This window comes from Thamnophis sirtalis, unplaced genomic scaffold (genome assembly GCF_051295495.1).
Source record: "Thamnophis sirtalis isolate CommonGarterSnake01/CBP01778 unplaced genomic scaffold, rThaSir2_p1.2 scaffold_7, whole genome shotgun sequence".
In the NCBI taxonomy this organism is placed as follows: domain Eukaryota; kingdom Metazoa; phylum Chordata; class Lepidosauria; order Squamata; family Natricidae; genus Thamnophis; species Thamnophis sirtalis.
The window spans coordinates 30697677-30720565 of NW_028261387.1; the positions used below are offsets into that span (position 1 = coordinate 30697677).

At 42.1% G+C, this 22889-nt stretch overlaps 1 protein-coding gene and 1 long non-coding RNA gene across 5 annotated transcripts in view; one reads left to right on the forward strand and one right to left on the reverse strand.

Annotated features, from left to right (window-relative positions):
* SSBP3 (single stranded DNA binding protein 3) overlaps positions 1–22889 on the forward strand; it is a 226893-nt gene that overhangs the window by 49587 nt on the left and 154417 nt on the right. The gene's annotated exons all lie outside the window — the stretch shown is intronic.
* Positions 1–22889, reverse strand: part of LOC148044585 (uncharacterized) — a 45422-nt gene that overhangs the window by 21376 nt on the left and 1157 nt on the right. The window lies entirely within an intron of this gene.

A 22889-nucleotide genomic window follows, 5' to 3' on the forward strand; every position in this document is an offset into this window, starting at 1 on the left:
TTGTTGCTCCGTATAAAATTTTTAATCAAGCCCCCCCCCCCCTCCCCGGTCAAAGGTGTCCCTCTTTACCAATCTGAAAATCTGGTCACCTTAATCATTTCATATCAATGTATATCAATATTGGTGATATACACCTTTAATCCAATTCCAAAGCCTATTGGCAAGATTAAAACATCAAGTATTTCTGCCTTCTAGGTATATTATTACAGGTAGTCTTTGCTTAGTGATCAGCCACACAACAAGTGTTATTTATAATCCATGTCAAAGTTATGATTGCCATATTCCACAGTCACATGATTGCATTTTGGGCTCTTGAGTTCACGTTTACAATTGGCTGTATCATCCCTTAAACATGTGCCCAAAGTTTGCAATTTTTTTGGGCCTTTTCTGGCAAAAAAAATGCCCATTGGATATGCTGGATTTACTTAATGACCTTATAATTTGCTTAATAATCACGTAATTCTCATAATGACCACAGTGATTTGCTTTAGGACCATTACAAAAAGGTTGTAAAATTGAGTCAGGTCACATGGGGACCCACTTAACAATCCGCAACAACGTACAAACCAATTTCTGCATTCAATTACAGTTGTTAAGCAAGGATTACTTCCTTAATTCATAAATTACAATTCCATACAGTACTAAAAGATAAAACAAAGACTAAGAGATTGGGAGGGGGAAGGGACAGAAGAAAGAGTTGTATTTTTTTTAAAAAAAACATACATTTGTTCCAGCTTTGTAATATATAACATTTGCCTTTGATGATCAGGTTTTCTTATAAGCACATCAGTGTGTGTGTGTGTGTGTGTGTGTGTGTGTGTGTGTGTGTGTGTGTGTGTGTGTGATCAAATTTAAATTGTTTTCTGTTGTCCTCAGCTCCCTCCCCCCTTTAAAACAGATTTACACAGAACTTTTAATTTACTTAACTAAGAAGCATTTATTTTAATTGGACTTTTACCTGAATTTTTAAATCTTGGCCACTCTATATTGTATAATGTCTAGGATCCTTTTTTAATTGTGTTGCTAATTCCTAATTTGGAGAAGAAAGCTGTATTCTGCATTCATTTTTTTTAACTTACTTGTTTTTATCAGCTAGAAAGCCATAATACTGTAGTTTAACGAATAATAATATGGTGTATGAGATGGTGTCATTTGCAAACGTTTAAGCTTGTCTTTGAAGGGAAGTTGTCAACAATGAACTAATGGAACACGGAAAGCGATTTTTTTAAAAAAAGTCGCTGCTTTAACATGCAGAATAAATTCATTGTATCTTTAGACATTCAGTCCTTTTCATAAACCATTATAGTTTCATCTTGAACCTTGTGGCCAGCTGTAACCCTATATAATAACATTTATCCTGGAACTCAGCAGATTAAAAAAAATCATATTTCTGCTTCTGACATCGAACACTGGAACCTAATAAAGTCACTAGTTAACTGTCTCTTGAGTCTTCTCTGCTTACACAAATAGCATTCCTATTGTGCTTGTGTGGTGCTATCACTTTGCTCCTTAAAGCAGAAATACATATTGTATACTTAAAATTCTGTGATATGCCAGTGCAAGTCCTGTAGGCAGGATCATTTGTTACAAAGTTTTTGGAGTGCAACAAGTGTGTAAAGAAATGTGGTTTTAAAATTTAAAAGGTCCTGATAGTGCCATGATGATGAACCTATGGAATGCGTGCCACAAGTGGCAAGCATAGGCCTGTCTGTAGGCATGTGAGCCGTCACCCCAGCTCAGCTCCACTGTGCATGTGCACACGCTTCCCGCTGCCCAGCTGATTTTCGGGTCTCTTCCATACAGAGGTAGCGGGGGGGGGCATATGCGCATATGCAGGGGGAGCGCAGGGTGTGTGCATGGCCATCCCCCTGCCTATTTTTGGTCCTAGGAGGCTGTAGGGAGGCGCAGAGGTGGGGGGGTGCAGGGGATTGCGTGTGCATGCGCAGGGGAAGGGGAAAGTGGGGGGAGGTCACACGCATGTGCAGGGGGGCTGGGCACGCGGGGTATCACACATGCATTGTATTATGGGTGTGGGTGTGCAGGCCATGTCACACGTGTGCAATCTTTCACCATACGATGACAAAAAGGTTATCCATCACTGTGATAGTGGTTTCCCTTTGGGAGGGAATCGAGTAGAAGAGTTTGCAAAAGTGGCAGGATTCCTAGAAGAAAAAAACCATAATTCAGTAGCTGCCTTGCCTTTTTAATGCAGTAGAAACCTTTTAATGAAAGCACAATATTATTGGCTTTTTTGCTAATCTGCTTTACTCATCTCTGATTTTTTGGTCATATAGTTCACTTCTACTTGGAAGTATAAAAATCTATTACTATGACATTTCAGAAGAAAGTTCATTTTTAAAAGATTTTTTATCCTGCCTTTATTACTTTTGTAAATAACTCGAGAAGGCAAACATATGCCCTTCCTCCTCCTGTTTCCCCTACAATAGCCTTTTGAGACATGCTGGGCTGAGAGTGAATAACTGGCCCAAAGTCACCCTGTCAGCTTTCATGCTTAAGGCAGGATTAGAACTCACCATTTCTAATTAATAAATGTTTTAACCTAGGCTTCTACATTGCTTCCGTTCTTGCTTAAGGAATGCAGTCCATTGTCCAATTATGAGTCCTTGCTTCAAGTTTTGTCTCAGCAACAAAATTGAAATAGATTTGGACAAATAACCATTTGTTTTTCCATAAAGTAAGTATGGACTTTCAAGAATAAAGTACTTTAATAAAATATTTAAGGATGATATGCCAGGATTTTCAGGTATATAATAATCAACTATGTCTCCATCATGTATGTTGTGGAAAGACGGCTAGTAACTATAGTTTGCAAGAAAGAAATATCTATTATCTATTCATTGAGATATTCACCATAGATGCATGTTGGACATTGCATTAGCCTAATTTAATGTCTATTCAAACAAATTTGATATACATAAATTGGTTTGAATATTTGGTTTGTTGGTTTTTTAAAAATACAGGTAGTCCTCAACTTACAACCACAATTGTGTCCAAATTTTGTGTGGTTAAGCGAGACAGTTGTTAAGTGAATTCTGCCCCATTTAATGATTTTTCTTGCCACAGTTGTTAAGTGAACCAGTGCAATTGTTAAGTTAGTAACAATTAACACAGTTAAATGGATCTGGATTCCCATTGACTTCACTTGTCAGAAGGTTGCAAATGGTAATCTCATGATCAGGGACACTGCAATCTTCATAAATATGATCCAGTTACCAAGTATCCAAATTTTGATTACATGACCATGGGGCTGCTGCAATGGTTGTAAGTGTGAAAAATGGTCATAAGTTACTTTTTTCAGTGCTGTTGTAACTTTGAACCATCACTAAATGAACTGTGGTAAATTATGGACTACTTGTACTTTTAATAGATATTGCATTTCTCATTGGAGAAGTGCTTGCTTGGAAATAGAATTGTCTGTTCCAGATAATTTTTGTGTCTGCCAAATATCTCTAGAACGTACTTAAATATTGTAGCATGTGTCTTGTCATTTATAAGATGCTGGTGGAAAGTTAATTCTGACAGGCCCTTTCTAAGTGTGTAGAATTTATTCCAGAATGAACATTGAAATACTTAGTTGTTAGTAACGGTTTGCTGCTTACACACTAGTGTTAGATTAGTTGTTGAGAATGGAAATGTTACCTCTTCAACTTCCAGCACACCAATGTAAGTACCATAATTTTAGAAGGTATTTTGCTAACTTGTACAAAGTCTTATGGTAAAGGACTTGCTCTATTAAAGTATGTTGAGCAGTTGCTCAAACATTTAGTATCTGATCCCTTACATAGCAAATGATCAAGTTCAGGTTAAGTATGAAGTTCACTGATAAAACAAAAAAACCCACCATGCAGCAAAACCAAATCCCCATATTTCTTCATATTATCCACCTATATTACGATCAAAGCTGGAATCCACTATCTCATTCTTTTACATCAGGGGTGTCAAACTCATTGAGGGCTACATCAGGGCTGTGGTTGACCTGTGAGGGGGAGGCAACTGGGTGGCTGCAGCCAACTTGATGCCACTCCCCAAACTGCTAGTATGTCTCCTCTTTGCATAGGGTAGACCAGGCCAAAGTGACATGGGCAAGCCCCTTACATTTTCTAGGATGGCCCCATGGGCTGGATCTGACCACATCGCGGGCTGGATCTGGCCCACAGGCCTTGAATTTGACACCTCTGTTTTACATTTTCCTTTTTGAAACAAATGTGGGATTGTATTTCTACTCATCAATGCAGTTCCACCTAGTACTGCAGTTTGCTGGTCAGAGGATGAATTTAGAAAACAATTGTTTTTCCTATGACTTCAGATTGCAGATTAACAACTGCCATTCCTTTCTCTTGTTAAATGTAGTTTGGCTCAGCCAAAATCTTTAGTCACTCATGTAATAATTTAGTTACTCATGCAATAATTTAGTAATTCACGTAAGGTTCACCCAAATGTGGTTAGATGCAGACGAGACCAACATTTTTTATGCATATAAATGAGTAGGAAGAAATCCTGTTCAGGCTTCAATAATAACAGGCTTGCTAAGAAGCAAAATGATTAAATTAAATAAGAGATCCATTTTTCCTTATTGCTCACAACTGAAATTTAGAATTCTATACATTTTTTCTATTTAAAAAACAATCTCCTATGGATTTGATATAGACAAGATTGTCAGCCAGGGTCTAGATGATGATCCATTTGGAGTACGTGGGTATTGCCATACTGTGAATCCATCTAAAACCATCAAATAAATATCAGGCAGAATGCTCCATGCATCCTATTATAGTTATTGACAACTCACTTTACACTGAAAACGAATAATAAAAATGTAGGGCTCTAAGCATCCTTAAAAAAATTTAAAAATTAGTGACGTTAGCAACAAAGCCCAAGCAGCGGGACTCGGGAGGCTTCGGGTGGGCGGCGGCCCAGCTTTCGTGAGGGAAGGCCTCCAGGCCTTCGCTCACGAAAGCTGCGGGCTCGCGTGCACTACGCGGCCGAAGCTGGGGGGGGCGTTAGTGGTGGCAGCGTTAGCGTCGTCGTCGTTAGCGGTGGTGGTAGTGGCGGCGTCGGCGTTAGCGGCTGAAGTGGGGGGGCGGTGGCCTAGCTAACGCGAGGCCTGGAGGCCTTCCCTTGCAAAAGCCGCGGGCTCGCGTGCACTAAGCAGCCGAAGACGGGTGGGGGGGACAGTGTTAGTGGCGGCGGCGTTAGCGGCGGCGGCGGTAGTGGCAGCGGCGGCGGTAGCGGCTGAAGTGGGGGGGGCGGCGGCTTACCTTTCGCGAGGGAAGGCCTCCAGGCCTTCCCTTGCAAAAGCCGTGGGCTCGCGTGCACTACGCGGCCGAAGGCAGGTGGGGCGGAGGCGTTAGCAGCGGCGGCATTAGTGGCGGCGGCAGCAGCTCCAGCAGTAGCAGTCGTTTCCCCTTTCCTCCGCCCAGCTCTCCACTTAGGCTCCCCGCTGATTTCGGGGACTTCTGCCCCCTTGTGCCACACTTTGCAGCCGCTGGAGCCCTGCACGGACTTCTTCAGGGTGCTGGGCAACCTGGTTCTGGGGATTCCCTTCGCCCCCTCAAAAGGCCACCCACCTGTCTCTCCAGTTCTTGTGGCTTTTGGGGGGATTTCTTTTAAAAAGTACCTCTCCAGATGAACTTGAATGATGCTGCCCATCTGTCCCCTTCCCAAAGCAACCTCGCAGGTTTTCAAGATCGTCTGGAGAGGCGTTTTTAAAAGAAACCCCCGAAAAAGCCACAAGAACCGTAGCGACAGGTGGTGGGTCCTTTTTGGGGGGGATTCACAGAACCAGGTTTAGGTTTAGGTTTATTAGATTTATATGCTGCCCGTCTCCCAAGGACTCAGGGCGGCGTACAACATTAAAAGAAACACATAATACAAAAGTTTAAAAAAAAAATAGAATATCCCAAACAAACCAAATTAGAATTGACAATAACATTTTTTTAAAAAATTCAAATTAAAATTAACAATGATCAATAATTTATTTTGTTTTGTTCAGGCCAGGCTGGCTTGCTGGAAAAGCCAACTTTTTAGGGTGTGTTGGAAGGACTGGAGGTCGGGGATTATATGAAGCTCTGGGGACAGTTCATTCCAGAGAGAGAGGGCGCTTCCACAGAGAAGGCTCTCCCCCTGGGGGTCGCTAGCCGACACTGTCTGGCCGACGGCACCCTGAGGAGGCCAACTCTGTGGGATCGCACTGGACAGTGGGAGGCTACTGGTGGCAGTAGGTGGTCTCGCAGGTACCCTGGGCCTAAACCATGGAGCGCTTTAAAGGTCATAATTAGTACCTTGAATCGCACCAGGAAGACAACCGGCAACCAGTGCAGGCCGCCTAAAAGGGGTGTAACATGGGAGCACCTAGGTGCCCCCATGATAACCCACGCAGCCGCATTCTGGACCAGTTGAAGCCTCCGGGTGGTCTTCAAGGGCAGCCCCATGTAGAGAGCGTTACAGTAGTCCAGGCGCGAAAGGACAAGGACATGAGTGACTGTGCACAGAGCATCCCGATCCAGGAAGGGGCGCAAGTGACCTACCAGGCAAACCTGGTTAAAGGCCCCCCCTGGTCACGGCCATCAGGTGTTCTTCTAAACTAAGCCGCATATCCAGGAGGATGCCCAGATTGCGGGCCCTCTCTGAGGGGGCTAAAATTTCTCCCCCTATCATCAAAGATGGAACAAGATGTACAAATCGGGATGACAGAAACCACAGCCACTCAGTCTTGGAGGGATTGAGCTTGAGCCTGTTCCTCCCCATCCAGATCCGCACAGCCTCCAGGCATCGGGACATCACGTCGAGTGCATCGTTTGGGTGGTTTGGGGTAGAGATGAAAAGTTGGGTATCACCAGCATATTGATGATACCGTACCCCAAAACCACGGATGATCTCATCCAGTGGTTTCATATATATGTTGAACAGGAGGGGTGAGAGAACTGACCCCTGGGGCATCCCACAAGTGATGCACCTCGGGGTCGATCCCTGCCCTCCAGGTTGCCCAACACCCCATAAGAGATCCACGTGGGGCTCCGTCGCTTGCAAAGTGCGGCACGAGGGGATAGCAGCCCGCAGCCCTGATCAACTGGCTTATAGTTGGTGGCGGGCAGCACTTGCTAGGGTTTCCCCCTTCCTCCACCCAGCTCTCCACCTCCTCCTTTGCTTAGACTACCTTCCCACTTGGCACAGAAAAGGGGCTCAACTTTAAAAATTGGCCCCTTGGCCCTGGGCCACCATGGGGTTTTCTCCGCTAGCTGCATCTTGCTTTGGGTAAAGGAGGAGGAGAGGAAGTCGTAAGGCAGAAGAGAAACTTCTTCCTCCTGCCCTCCCGATCGCCCGCATGAACATAGCTCTTCAGGAGCTCAGCAACAATGTGAGTAGCAACGGCGGCTACCCACAAACGCACAAAAGCACAGCGCAGCCGAGGGTTGAAGAAACCATCCAATGTAAAGATGGGGATGCTTTTTGTGGGGGAGGGGGGATGCCATACCTGCAACTTTTATCCCTTGCCCACCCACCTACTTCCCCCCCCACATGTCTGGGCACTACATTGGGGGAACTTGGGTGTGATTGGTCTTGGACGTGGGACATGCAGGTCTCCCCCCCTGCCCACCTCCATGCTTTTGCAGATTGGTTGGCTGTGGAGCATGGGCCCTTTTTGAAGCCGGATTGAGTCCTTCCTTGGGATGGATACCCATACACAAGGGGCACAGGTTAGGACCAGGTGCCCTCATCCGTTTCTCCCAAAGGTGCTTTTTTTCCTCCAAGAGGCAACTGGACTTTCTGCTTTTTCTTTGAAGATGTTTTGCTTCTCCTCCAGGAAGCTTCTCCAGCTCTGAGGAAGTTTCTGGAGGCACTGAAGAAGCTTCTTGGAGAAGAAGTGAAAGGTCTTCAAACAAAAGTCCAGCTGCCTCTTGGGGAAAAAAGTTATCTTTGGGATCCTGGATGACCAAGAATTCCTATAGACATCCCTCATCCTAGCCTTCCTTTCTGATGCCTCCTAGCCTTGCTTGCCTTCCATCTCTTGTGGTGGCCACTCTCCCAAAGCCCATGATAGTTTCAAGTTTAATTTTATTTATAGGCCGCCCAATCCCGGAGGACTCCGGGCGGCTTACAGAGAGGGGAAAGAAAAGAAAACAAAACAAAATAAAAATAAAATAGACAAGTTAAAAAACAACACAGATTTAATTTGTAATTTTAATAGATTTGTATGCCGCCCAATCCCGAAGGACTCCGGGCAGCTTACATAAAAGCAATTCAAAAAAATATTAAAATATTAAAACGATTAAAACACAAGACAGTAGAACTTAAAAACAGAAAACACAACATGCACTCAGTTATAATGGGGCTGAAGTTCAGTCAAGATCAACAGCCCCAGGCCTGCCGGAACAGCCAGGTCTTAACAGACTTACGGAAGGCCAGGAGAGTGGGGAGGGTCCGGATCTCAGGGGGTTGATCGTTCCAAAGGGCCAGGGCAGCAACAGAGAAGGCTCTCCTCCGGGGAGCCGCCAGCCGACATAGTTGAGCATCAATAAGTCCTCTTGTAGTATCAAGGATGGCTGAGGGTTCAGAGGTGGCACACACCCATGGTTTCCTGATTGCCAAGCTATTTGGGAAATCTAAACTGGAGAGACCTGGTCTGTCCCGAACTTTTGAAGCTGGTGGGCTCTGGATAAAAGTCAAAACCTGAGTTTGATGCTGACCTAGAGGTTTTTGTTGAAATCTTGGTTTAAGTTTTGGAGAAAGACTTATTTCACCCTAAACTTTTGACTGCTTTCATCAAACTGTAGTGTGATTTAGAAAGAAAGAGAGAAAGAAAGAGGAAGAGGGTAAGAAAGAAAGAGACAGAGAAAGAGAGAAGGAAAGAGACAGAGAGAGAAAGAAGGAAGGAAGGAAGGAGGGAGGGAAGAGAGAAAGAAAGAAAGTGGGAGAGATACACACAAAAAAGAAGGAAGGAATGGAAGGAGAGTGAGAGAAAAAGAGAGAGACAAAGATAGAAAGAGAGAAAGAAAGAGAACTTATGACCACAATTGAGCCCAAAAGTTTGGTTGCAAATCAAGAGCGTTGTTAAGTGAGTTTCACCACATTTTCTGAGTTGGCCATACCCACCCGGTCACCTGACTGACAAGTCACTCCCACCCAGTCACATCACCACTGAGCCACTCCTACAAAACAGGCCACACCTACAGAAGAGGTTCTAAAAAAATGTGAAACCCACCACTGATCCTGTCTTAAGAAAAAACACCTTGTGGTGAACTTCTTTCTGTTTCCTTGTGTTTCAAGACAGCTACTCCAACCCACCTACTCCATATAATTGTTAAAGGGTACAACATTGTAGATTTGCCTTTCCAATTCTTATTCTGTATTCAATTCTCATTAAATCCCCCCTGACAATATGACCTTTGATAAAGGACTGAGGAAGGTTATTGTAGAGTTCGAGGCATGGAACACCCACAATTTGTTGTATCAGAATAACAAAGTAAAAAAAAAATAGCATTCTTGGATTCTTGGTCTTGTTGTTTTATTACTATTCTTAGCAAGCAATTGTAACATCCGAAAATGTGTTGCAAACCCACATTAAAGGATTCATTTCTGGTAAGAGCTGGCCTTATGCTGCTGTTTTTTTTTTAACACTTAGTCATGTTGCTGGAGTGTTTTTTCACCAAGACCTTTGCAAAGAGAAAAGTCCATGGTGAATCTGAATGTGCTGAAATAGGGGACTGCCTTGCATGCCCTGTTCTGTTGGAAAAGGAGACGGGGACATGTCAATTGGCAGTAAGTTGCTCTCCGACAACTGGAAGGTGTTAGTATACTACTGGCCATCTGTCCACTTCACTATAGCTTTCCTCTGCCTTCTGTTTACTACAGAAGGATTTAGCCATGTACTGTAATACACAGCCACTAAATTCTGACCACAAGGAGTAGTAAAATTCTCTTATGCTTTGTTTCTTCCTATTTCATATTCACAGCATGCTTCCCCCCAACACACTTGGGCATGCATACAGCTACACTCGAACACACACACACACACACGGTTTGGCAGAAGCTTATAAAAGTTTTTTTAAAAACCATATTTTTCTTTTATCAGTCAGTATTTTTTTAAAAAAAATCTAGGAAAACAGCCAAAGCATCAAATGTGGAATTGGGTTTTTTCTCTTTCTCCCCTGCCCCCCTTTTCTTAAGCAGACAATATATCTAACTTTCTCTCCAGGCTGCAAGATTATTAGCATTACCTTCCTCAGCTAGTTAAAGGGTTAAAATTATGGGGAAGTTCAGCTAGCACTTGCAAGATATGGTTGCCTTAGCAACAGGCCTTCTAATCTGGTAGGTGACCTGAGAGACTGTGGAAGATGCAGGGGTTGGTTTGGCATTTCATTTTTTTATGAGGGCTTCAGCTCTCCAGCTGGCTCAGTTCTGAACATAAAGCGGCTGTTCTTGCCACTAGAATTACTGGCATTCCAAAACAAAATATTCCAAAGAGGAAAAATATATTTTAAGATATCCCTCTTTTGGATTTCACAGACTTGTATGGACGAGGTCCAGCTAAGCTTGTGCCTCCATCCTGCCAATCCTTTTATGCAAAGTGTGTTTCCATCCCCCAGTCTCCCCTGTCTTGGTGCAAGGTGTAAATTTCTCTATTTCTGGCAAAGATAGATTGGCACAATTACACGCTGACACTATTTTATTCTGTTTTAATTGCCATTTTTAGTTGCTTTAAAATTAAACGGTAACAGTTCTGGTTCAATCTTGTGGATTTTCTTCAACCGAGGGCTGTCTGGACATTTTGAACTATAGATCCCAGAACTTGGCCTAGCAATTTGAGAATTATAGGAATTGTAATCTGAAACACTCAGAAGAGCACCTTCTTTAAAAAAGCTAAATTATTGCAGCAATATTACGATTTTCCTCTGAGTCTTGTGTTTTTTCCCGTGCTTTGTTAGTGTTAGTCCTTTATAAGAATCTTTGATTTCAAACTTTCAAACTTGTTCTTCAATTGTATTGTCTGAAATCAAAGATATGAGGCATGTGATTGAGGAGGAACAAATAAGAATGAGGGGTGAAAAAGGAATATTTGTATGTGTCTCACAGAACATAGGAAAACTTTTTTGTAATTTAAAGTCATTCCTATTCTAGCCAGAAATTTTGAATAGCATTGCTGGAATGGCTTGCCACAAATTATCTCAGTGCAAGGGAGTTCATTTGATTTAGTAAATTTAGCAAATAAATAGATTAATAAAAATACATTTTACAAACTGAGGAAAGAATTCCCTTACTGAATAAGTGGGGTTGGTTTTATTTCTCCCTCTTTTCATCACTTTTGTAACTTTTCAGGATAAAGGAATGTTCAATATATTAACTTGTTAGATTTGTACTTTTCTACATCCAAAAGGATTTGGTGATTCATTTTTTGATTGATTTATTGATTGATTATGTGCCATCAGGGTGGTTTAAATTACCAGTGATCATGTAGATTTTCTTCATGGTGATATTATTATTATCTGTAACCTGGTGTCAGGGTAAGAAATCAAAACAGTTCAAATGAATACAGGTTTAATGCATGCTAACGGTTTCTACAAGAATCTGATCTACTAATGATCAAGTGATCAAGTGGATTGGTGCTAGATAAGAGTCAAAGGAATTCAAGGTGGGCTGGACACAAGACTTACTGTATTTTTCAGACAATAAGACCTAGCTTCTGGGGATGAAAACAAGGGAAAAAATCTGCCTCTGCCTCCCAGCATCCAGCCAGTATTCATCTGGCCTGTTTGCCATGGACGTCCATTTACTGTGGCCTGTTCGGCGCGGTCGACCATTCGCCACCACCCATTTGCCACTGCCACCACAGCCCATAATAGAACAGCTGATTGGTGCAGCATCAACCTCTCCCCCCTGCCACAATATTCAGAGTATAAGACACACAGATATTTCCACCCACTTTTTTTGGGGGGGGTGCATCTTATACTCCGAAAAATATGGTAGATGTCTTGCAGGTGCAAAGGACTTGAGAATTATGATGCACAACCCCTCCCTCAGAGGTGTGTGGGTGTCTCTCGAGTGTGCACTGATTGCCACTGCAACTGAATTCATCCACCTTGGTGTTGGTTGTTCTTAGAACCTTTTTTGCATAATATGTCCAAAGTAGGAAGATTTGAGACTAGTCATTTGTGCCTCAAATGAGAACTCTGAGTTGATTTGTTCAATGCTCAATGGTTCACTTTCATCAAAGAAAGGGTATTTTTTTTAATATCTGGAGAAGAACTAGACATAGTAGATCACTACATATATCTTGGCCAACAGATCTCAACGGAAGGTGATACAATAAAGGAAATTGAACAGTGTGTTAAATGTGGTTGGTACACATTTGTCAAGTTAAGCATAATTTTCAAGAACAACCTCCCCCTATGCCTGAAAAGAAAAGTTTTTGATCGGTGTATGCTGCCTGTTCTAACATACGCCAACACTAACCTCACAATTGTTACAAAAGCTATGAGTGGTACAAAGAGCCATGGAAAGATACAAGACAAGATAGAAAGAGCTGTACATACTCTGTTTCCCTGAAAATAAGACCTCCATGGATAATAAGCCCAATCGGGCTTTTGAGTGCATGCACTAAAATACCCCCCCCCAAATAAGCCCTCCCCCAAAATATTGCAACACAGCAGCAGCCATGAGGTGACCACGCTTGCCTCTTCCACCTCAAAAATAATAAGACCTCCCCAAAAATAAGTCCAAACACTTATTTCCATGGTCATAAGAAAATAAGACCCTGGCTTATTTTCAGGGAAACAGTAGATTAGAGATCAAATGAAGCTGTATGATAACATCAAGAGAATAAAAAAAATTAAAATGCAAATGGGCTGGTCTTTTAGCAAGAAGAACTGATGGCAAGTGGATCAAAGCAGTCATAGAATGGATTCCACTTGATAAAGAGTGTCCATGAAAGACACCTAAAACAAGATGGATCGACAACATCAGCAAGTAAAGGTACGACCATAATTGAGCCCAAAATTTGGGTTGCTAAGTTAGAATTTTTTTTAAAGTGAGTTTTGCCACATTTATTAAACGAATCACTGCAGTTGTTAAATTAGTAACACGATTGTTAAGTGAATCTGGTTTCCCCACTGACTTTACTTGTCAAAAGGTCAGAGAATAGGATCACAAGATTCCAGGACAGTACAACTGTCATAAATGTGAGCCAGTTGTCAAATGTGCAAATGTAAATCATGTGACCATGGGGTGCTGCAATAGTCATGAGTGTGAAAAATGGTCATTAGTCACTTTTTTCAGTGAAGTTATAACCTTGACCCATTACTAAATGAACTGTTGTAAGTTGAAGACTACCTGTGTTGTGGGCCCAATTGGCAAAAGAAAGCCCTGGACTGTATTGGTTGGAAACATGTAGAAGAGGCCTTCATCCTTGCAGAGGATAGACAATGGCTAAAAAGATGATGAGTATGTCTGTCTGTCTGTATGTATGTATAAATCAGAAGCAATATAATAGTCAATCTGATGGTATCAGTTCATTTTCCCAGCTTCTCCAAAATTACTCTGACTTAATAGCTTGCAGAAAACCAGTAGAATGAGAGCAAAGTTGGAATGATGACATGAATAGTCACAAGTTTGGTCTTGCTCCAGGTGGGGCCCTATAAGTGGTACTGCAACAGAAATAGTATTGTTTTTGGTTTTTTTAGGTTTGTTTTTTTTCATTTTCATTTTCATACACTCACATGTATACTGTTCATAGCCAATGCCATACAGCATTAAACAATAATTGCATCAATTCATCTTGTCAACAATGCCCCCCAAAATAGAAACCCAATATAACTCTTCCGCTCTCCATACACCTCTTTCTTCCACCACCCTCCAACTTTCTATCCTCCCTCCATCATCCCCCTCTACCCTACTTCCCCTCCCCCTCCACCACTCCTTTCTCCACATCCACTCCCCCCCTTCCTTCTCACCTTTCCCTCCCACCCTCTCTCCCATCCCTCTCTGCTCATCTTTCTTCTTTCCCACTCCTCCGCTCATTGATGTATTTCCGCTACATGTCAATATACTTGGCCTATCCTATTTTTAAAGAAAAATTAAAAAAAGAACAGTATACATGTGAAGTCACATTACATTGAGATCTAACACATCTTGTCTAACCTAATATATATCCGTCCCTCCCCCCACCCGACACCCGACCCCCCACATCCTTCCCCCCCGACTTCCCACAACCCGTACACGGTATAGATTTTTAACAAACACAGTCTAAAATATATTGAGAAGAAAAGAATAAGAAATTAATAACATCTCTACATTGAGCTTAGCTCCTTCTTGCTAAGCTAGCTTTAAACCACTTAAATCATTCCTGGTCTTAAGCATAGGCTATCTGGAATTTCTTAGTCCTGTATTTATTTTGTATATAATCAATCCATTTTTTCCAGTCTCATTTATATCTCTCATTTGAGTGGTCTTTAAGAAATGCAGATATTTTAGCCATCTCGGCAAAATTTGTGACTTTCAATGTCCATTCTTGAATTGTAGGCAAGTCTTCCTTCTTCCAGTATTGCGCCACCAACAGTCTTGCTGCCGTTATTAGGTGCAGAATCAAGTTAGTCTCTACCACTGTAAAGTCAGTACTTATACCTAGTAAAAATAACTGAGGAGTAAACCTTATCCTTCTTTTAAAGATATTTTGCATAATCCACCATATTTTTATCCAAAGTGCCTTAACTTTTTGGCAAGTCCACCATATATGGAAATATGTAGCATCGAGAGAACCACATCTCCAACATTTGGGTTGTAAATTCGGATACATAGAAGCCAACTTTTTAGGATCTAAATGCCATCTATAGAACATCTTTTAAAAATTTTCTCTCAGGTTTAGAGCTTGTGTAAATTTCACATTTCTTACCCAAATTCTTTCCCATGTATCCAACATTATTGGTTCTTCAATATTTTGAGCCCACTTTACCATACAATCTTTAACTAATTCTGTTTCCGAATCCATCTGTATTAATACATTATATATCCTCTATATATGCATTAAACTTTGGTCTCTTATTTGTTTAAATAGATTATCCTCAACTTGGATAAAACCAATTTTTTGATCTATTTTCCACCTGGCCTGTAATTGCCCATACTGGAACCATGTTTGAACTGCCTTCTCCTCTTTCAATACCTCTAAGGATTTTAGTTGTAGTACCCCCCTTTCCAAAATGAGGAGCTGTCTATAAGTAGTTCTATCCTGTTTTTGTGCTATATTCATATTTTCAATTGCATGTCTAGGAATTGCCCACATGGGTATCTTGTCATTTAGTTTATGTTGATATTTTTTTCCAGACCCGCAGTAAAGCATTTCTTAAAATATGACTTTTAAAGTTTTTGTCGTTTTTTGTTGAATAACAGGTAAGCGTGCCAACCATATACCAGATCATATCCCTCAATATTCAATATCCTATCATTGGTTAAATCGATCCAATCATCAGAAATAGCATTGTTAAAGTTTTGGTTTATTTGAAACTTTCAGAATATTAGCACTGTCCCTGCACACACCTGGTTAGGGTAGTGATGTGCGGTGAGGTTCATGGCCGGTGAGGCAAGTGGGCAAAAGCCGCCCTATGTCTGCCAGTGACGGGGCTTCGGCGAGACTTTTGGAAAGCCGTGCAAAGCCCCAGCGCGGCTTTCTGAAAGCCCCGCCGCCCCCATAGAGCGGGACACATCTCGCTCTATGGCGGACGCGGTGCCAGGACTTTAAAGCCCTGCCGCTGGGGTCCTGCCGCCACTTTAAAGCCCTGCTTCTGGGGCCCTGCTGCCACTTTGAAGCCCTGCCACCAGGGCCCTGCCACCACTTTGAAGCCCTGCCGCCGGGACTTTAAAGCCCTGCTGCCGGGGTCCTGCCGCCACAGTGAACCACTGCTCACCTCGAATATAAGCAAGATCAACACGCAGAGCACCAGGCAGAAGCTGATGTCAGCGTGGTTGTGGATGACAAACTCCTGGCTGAAGAGCAGGTGGCTCTTCGCCTGCCTGCAGAACACCATGGCTGGTAGGGACGCGAGCGAGTGGCCTGGCTGCACTTCCCTTGCCTCTGCCCAGCGCCGCCAACTTCTCTCCGGCCCCTAGACAACTTTGCGAGCAAGGCAGACCGGGCCAGAACCCAACCCCCACCCTGCGCAGGCACCACTCTCGCCAGCTAGCTGGCTGCTTGGCCCCGCCTGGCTTAACCCTCGATTTGCCTGGTTGGGCTGAGGGCAGGCGAGCGGGAGGGTGTGGTCCTCGCGCGGCGTGCCTGGAGACGCCGCCTCCTGCCAAAGTCCGGCCTTGCAGATTCTCCACACCAGGTCCTCCCTGCTGAAAGCTAGCCTAGTTTCGTGGCACCATCCTTCCCGGGAGAGTTCCTATTGCCGCGGAGGCAAACACACCTAGTGGACGGGGAATCTCCGACCATGGTTAAAAAAACAACAACAACCCCGCAGTTGCATCTTGACTCTACCAGATGGTAGCTGTTGACCTAGCAGCTCATTAGTGGTGGCAGGGCCCTGGCGGCAGAGCGTCCTGCTCTATGGCCAGCGCCGTGGCATGGCTTTAAAGTCCCGGCACCGTGCCCGCCATAGAGCGGGATATATCCCGCTCTATGGCCAGCGCTGGGGCATGGCTTTAAAGTTCCGGCGCTAGCCCGCGCGCCAGCAGTGGCGGGTAAAACACACACACACACGCACACACACACACACACACACACACAAATTAGTTATAATAATACAAATTACAATTACTTACAAATTACAATAATTTTGAATGCCTCCCGCCTCCCTCCGACCCACATACTTTTCCAGCTGTTGCACAGAGGATTTCAATTCTCCTCTTGTCTGCCATGATGAAAATGTAAAAAATGTAAAAAGAAAAAGGCAAGAGCTGCGGAAGTAAGGCTGGGTTAACTGCTGCCAGAACCTCTAATGGATGACTCTGCTTAACTGTTTAAAAAAAGCCTCTAAAAAAAGAGAACCATATGCCTCCTCTACATAAGGAATTTTTCACCTTTTAACCCTTGCTTAACTCTGCTCAAGGGATCATAAAGATAGACTAAAGGAGGCACGTGGTTCCCTCACCTCCTCCTGCAGAGGGTACTTTTTTAGAGGCTTTTTTAAATAGTTAAGCACTAAGCAGAGTCATCCACTGTGCAACTGCCTCAGCCTTTTTCCTTTTAATTTTTTTTTCTTCTGACAGTGGTGAGGCCTTGCCTCCCCTGACTGCACATCACTGGGTTAGACACATTAAAAAGTGGCCATTTTTTAAACAAAATGCATTCACTTTTTTTGTAAATGAATTTTTAGTGAACCCCTCCTGACCTTCAGAGTTTTTGTAATTGTCAGTAAAGCAAATTTACAGAATGTCCTTCTCTTGGATCATTACCTATCCTCCGCGAGCTGCACTGGCTTCCCATTGGTCTCCAGACACGCTTCAAAGTGCTAGTCGTTACTTTTAAAGCTCTACATGGTATCGGTATGATAGCCCTTAAAGCCCTACATGGTATCGGACCTGGCTACTTGAGAGACCGCCTCCTGCCAATCACCTCCCTGAGGCCTATAAGATCGCACAGATTAGGCCTCCTCCAGATTCCATCTGCTGGTCAATGTTGGCTGGCGCCCCCCCCCCCCCGGGGGAGGGCCTTCTCTGTTGCTGCTCCGGCCCTATGGAACGATCTCCCCGTGGAGATCCGGACCCTTACTACCCTTCCGGCCTTCCGCAAAGTGACTGTTCCGGCAGGCCTGGGGCTGTTGAATTTGTCCAGCCCGATCCTAAGTTGTGAATGTTGCGATCTTTTAATGTTCTTGTTTTTGTATGTCCTTCCCTTCCCCTTTTTTACTTGTAAGCCGCCCTGAGTCTCTTTGAGAGTGAGCGGCATACAAATTAAATAAATAAATAATAAATAAATAAATACTGTGTGGAGAAATGGAAATAAGATGGAAAGGTTTTTCATGCTCTCTATTTGGTTGTGAGTTTTATGGTGACAAATTCAGTCCTTACCAGATGAGTAGATCAAACTGAATAAGATTATCCTCAAAGACTTTCTGCCAAGCAACCAGTGTCCCCATTCATTTTCTATGAAAGCTGTTCTTGAAGGATACCCCTAACTTGTAGATAGCTGCTACTGTGACAGTTTTTTAAAACAAAAGATTCATTTCCAGTATTATTTCTGACTTATTTCTGTCAATTAATATTAGAGTACCTAGCAGCTGCCCACAATGGTTTCCTCCAGATGAGTTGGGACTGCAAATGCTAGAATTTTCAATTGGCATTATTAAGAATAATCTGCCTATATACTTAGCTTAGATCTTCAATTTAATTTGCTCCAGGCAATGTCTGTGTTAATATATTGAATTAGTTCAAGCCAGTGGAAATTTAAGCAGCTGAATCTAGAGAAGAAACCAGTTCATTTTGAAAGTTTGTGGTTCCAGTGATCTGAATATTACCTGACCCAATAAAATATCATGACCAAGAGTCATATGCTTCTTGATTACATGATACCTGGGGATTTTGTCAGATCTATCTGTCGTATTTTCTTCATAATTCTCTTCACAATTATTATTGGGTTCACAGTCCACAGCAAGGTGGACTGAGATTTATCCTTTCTACCTCATATTCAAACCCAATGAAAATCATGAATGTCAAGAGGTGTTATGCTAACTCTCATAGCTGTCTGCAGGTGTTTGTATTGTAAGAAAAAAATTCAGAAAAGAAAATCATGATTTTACCAGGCTAAGGCATATAATTTATTTCTGTGAGCACGTAGACCCAGATGGTTTTAAAAAAATCATTTATGTACAGCATTTCCTGCCTTCTTCTATTCTGAAAGTATCTGAGTAGCAAGCAACAAACCAAAGAAAAAAAGAGTCAAATATGACAAACTTCAACTAATATGGCAAATTCTTAATTAACTCATCATAGTTCACCTAATAAGCTTGGACTAAAGGAATGATAGAACAGGGCTGATTAACTTTATTCTAAAGAGCAAGGAAGCTATATGTAATTCATGGGAGAGGAGACTATGTAATGGGTTGTTCCCAAGAAGGGCCTCTGTTGTTGTTTTAATATCCCATGCATTTTAGCAGGAAGGGAGGCCCTTACTAAGCCTTCTTGTAATGAATGAATGGGATGGGTAGACTCTATTCTAGTAAGGTATTGCCTGATGTAACTCAGTACTGTGCCATAAATGACTTTAAAGGTTACATTCAGGTATCTACTGCATATTTGGTTGTGCCTAAAAGCCTATTGGTAACCAGTGCCAATGGTTATTAGGTATACCAATAGGTATTATGCTGTACTGGTGGGGCTGAATCATCAGCACTTTAGCTGCTGCATTTTGTGGCAGCTATGACTTCCAGGTGATACCCAAAGGCAGTCCTATATGAAATATATTACATTAGTCTGGTTTATTGGTGATTAAGATGTGAGTTACTGTTCCTGATCCAGGTTGGGTATACCTCCTGAAGTTGGGGAAAGCTCTCTCCAGCCACAGCTTCCTTCTGCTGTTTAGGGGGGATTACCTAATTGCAGACACTGACTCCTTCAGGAGAAGTGCAATTCTGTCCAGAGTAACTGTTGGGATCGATGGTCTTAGGATGCCACATCATTTATTTACAAACATCATTTCAGTCTTGGAGTAATGAAGTCTTAAGTTTGTTTCACCCCATATAGTTCCACATCGTCTCTAAGCCAGGACATCTAGATATCTCCTACTGGACCCAGAGTGGCAATAAAAACTGGTTTCCATCAGCAGATTGATGATATTTCATCCAAACCTTCTAATTATTCAGAAGGAGCTTGCATCCAGAGACTACCTGAATGCATACGTTCTTGGGTTTTTTTTGGTAGTGTCCCTTTCATGCAGCAATTGGGCTTTTTTCTGCTTTTTTCTTGCTTTTCCAAGATGAGACTAGATCAGCCCAGTGTCTTAGACAACCCCCAAGTTGCAATGTATAAAATTTTGGACCACACAATGCACTTTCCTATGTGAAATAGCTGAGACAGAAAACTAAAATTAGCTGAAGCCCACCCACCCCCATGAGAACCACAAATTCCTGGTTCTCTTCAAGAAAATTCAACTACCATTTTTTAAAATAAAAGCACTTAAAGGAAACTTCAAACTATATTTTCCTTTTAATAGAAATGTTATTGTGAAGATGGGGGAAAACCCACGATACTCTCAGAATATTTGCTATCTTTTATACACAGATAAATGTTAAGTTATGATTGTATCTCGAGGTCCTCATTTTCTGTCTATTAATGATTAAATCATTTAACAATATCCATCTTGACTTTTCTTATCAAGTTGCCAATAAGACAGCAACATATTCTGCTTCCTGACCAAAGTCTGGTTTATGTTTTGTCTTTGGGCTGCTACTCTAGACCTGTTTTTATTAAATTAACTCTAATTCTAAATAATTTGAGGTAATGTGTTTCAACAAATGTTTGGGACAAGTTGAAAAAACACTGTTGAATCTCAACTGCTGATCCAACCTCTTTGTTTGGATTTGCTTTACATGTATACAGGTAGTCCTTGACTTACAACAGTTCATTTAGTGATAGTTCAAAGTTACAAAAGTATTGATGATTACACTTATGACTATTTTAGCTTCCCCTTGGTCACATGATCAAAAGTTGAGTGCTTGGCAACTGACTCATATTATCACAGTTGCAGTGTTATGGGGTCATGTGATCACCTTTTGAGACCTTCTGACAAGCAAAATCAATGTGGAAGCCAGATTCACTTAACAATCGTATTACTAACTTAACAGTGCCAGCCATTCACTCAACAACTGTGTCAAAAATATCAAAAATGGGACAAAATTCACTTAACAATTGTCTAATTTAGCAACAGAAATTTTAGGGTAAATTGTGGTTGTAAGTCAAGGACTAACTGTAGCTAGGTCTCATAAGTAGAGTTCGATATATAAAATTCCAATTTACTGGTCCTGTACTTTATAATGTCAGGTGACTCATCTCTCTTAAAATGTAAGAATGCCTTTAGAAGGAGACTTCAACTGCGTCAAGACCCACTACGACATCCACCAGTGGAAATGCCCCAAGTGCAATGCCGCCTTTGGTGCCAATGACTTCCATCGAATCTACATCAGCTGAGCAGCTGGCCACACTTGCCCTTCCATTCATGGACTCCCTGGGGTGGGGTGGCGGGTGGGGGCATCTCATGGCTTACCTTGTCAAGACCAGCCTTAGATCTACCAGGACTTGTTCCAGCTTTTTTGTTGGCTCCCGTCTGGGGATCCCTTGATAGCCATCTAAGGTACTCCTGAGGTCCTTGTTCAAGTGGATCCCTTACCCTCAAACTAACCCCCCCTCTTCTCCCTGCTGGGTGCCCTTCCTGAGGTGGATCACAGGTTTTCTTTTGGGATAACATTGGATCCTTTCCCCTGGACCCTGAAGAACTTGGCTCCGTTGTTCTCTCCTTCCTTTTAGCCTTTCCTGAAGAGGCTTTTCAACTTGCCTTTGAATTCGGTAGTTTCTCTTCTAGAATTTTCAGATTTAACACAGGATCCTCCATCACTGGCTGCTGGCAGCAGTCATGCCATTCTAATGCCCCATCATGGAAATGACATTCTATTTTTTAAGAATTTGAAGAACTGCTTGACTGTTTTGAAAATAAACGCAGAGGTGGTCTGCTCCTGCAAGATTCCTCTCTGTTCATCTTTTTAAAAAAATGAGATATGATATTAGTATATTAATATATTTTATCTCCTTCAATGTGCGTTGTGGAAGGCTGTTGACCAAAACAGTGCTAGATAAGTCAGGATTCCTTCTTCTTTTCGGGCACTATGTTTTAGATGAAAATGGTGGAATATCCATCCTATATGAATTTTGAAACCTCTACATTCCTAAAGCTGCACTTAACACTGACCCACACTTGCCCCTTTCTTTATGTTTTCCAAAGGATTGCTTGTTTATTTATCCCCACTTGGATAGCATCCCAAGAGCCATTAGACTGATAGGTTTTCTTTCTCTGAGATCAAAGTCAGGGAACCCTGACTCCAACCTCAAAGAGGGGAATCCAGCATCAGATTGCCTATTTTCCCACCAGTTTTTTTATTCTTTCTGGCAGGAAAGTCATAACACTGGGAATTTGAGAGCTGGTTAGGAGAATTGATGGAAGGTGCAGGATATGAAGGATTGGCAATGCTTACAGCCTTTTGCCACATACCCCCAATCTAAAAGCTGGTGTAAATATATTTTCCCTCATTTCATAGAATAGGAGGGAGATTGTTAAAATAACCTTAAAAAAATGAAGAGATGTGAATGAATGAAGAGAGTCTCCCACTCCCCCTTTCTAGCCTACTATTCGACAGCTGGCAGCTGTAGACTTATGGACATAAAAAGAGGATTTAATTAATCAGGTATTAGTTTTGTTTTTTAAATACTATCCTGAATACATGTTGTAAAAACTGAAGATGGCAGCAGACATGTATGTATAATTTAAAAACAAAGCACACTTTCTTATATCTGTTTATCAGTACACTTACATATGCAAATGTAATTCAGGGTAGCCACTACAATTCACTAATTAAAAGTTTTTTAATCAGATTGCAACCTAAACTCTTATTCTGAGACCTTTGAATAATTTGCTAGTGTCTTTGCTGATGTCCAGTTAACTTTTGATAGCAGTTTATAACAGCTTAATTTTTGACCTGTACATTCCTGGATAGTAAATACTTGGTGCCTCATATCATGATGGATAGATATAACTTTAGTTCTAAAGTTATATTGGGAGCTGTTCCTTCCCATATTCTTGACAATAAAATTTAGGATTGGTTTTGTCTTGGACTTGCAGTTTTTTAAACTTTCAGCTTTTGAAAATCAAGCCATTTAATTCAATATCTGGATTGAAT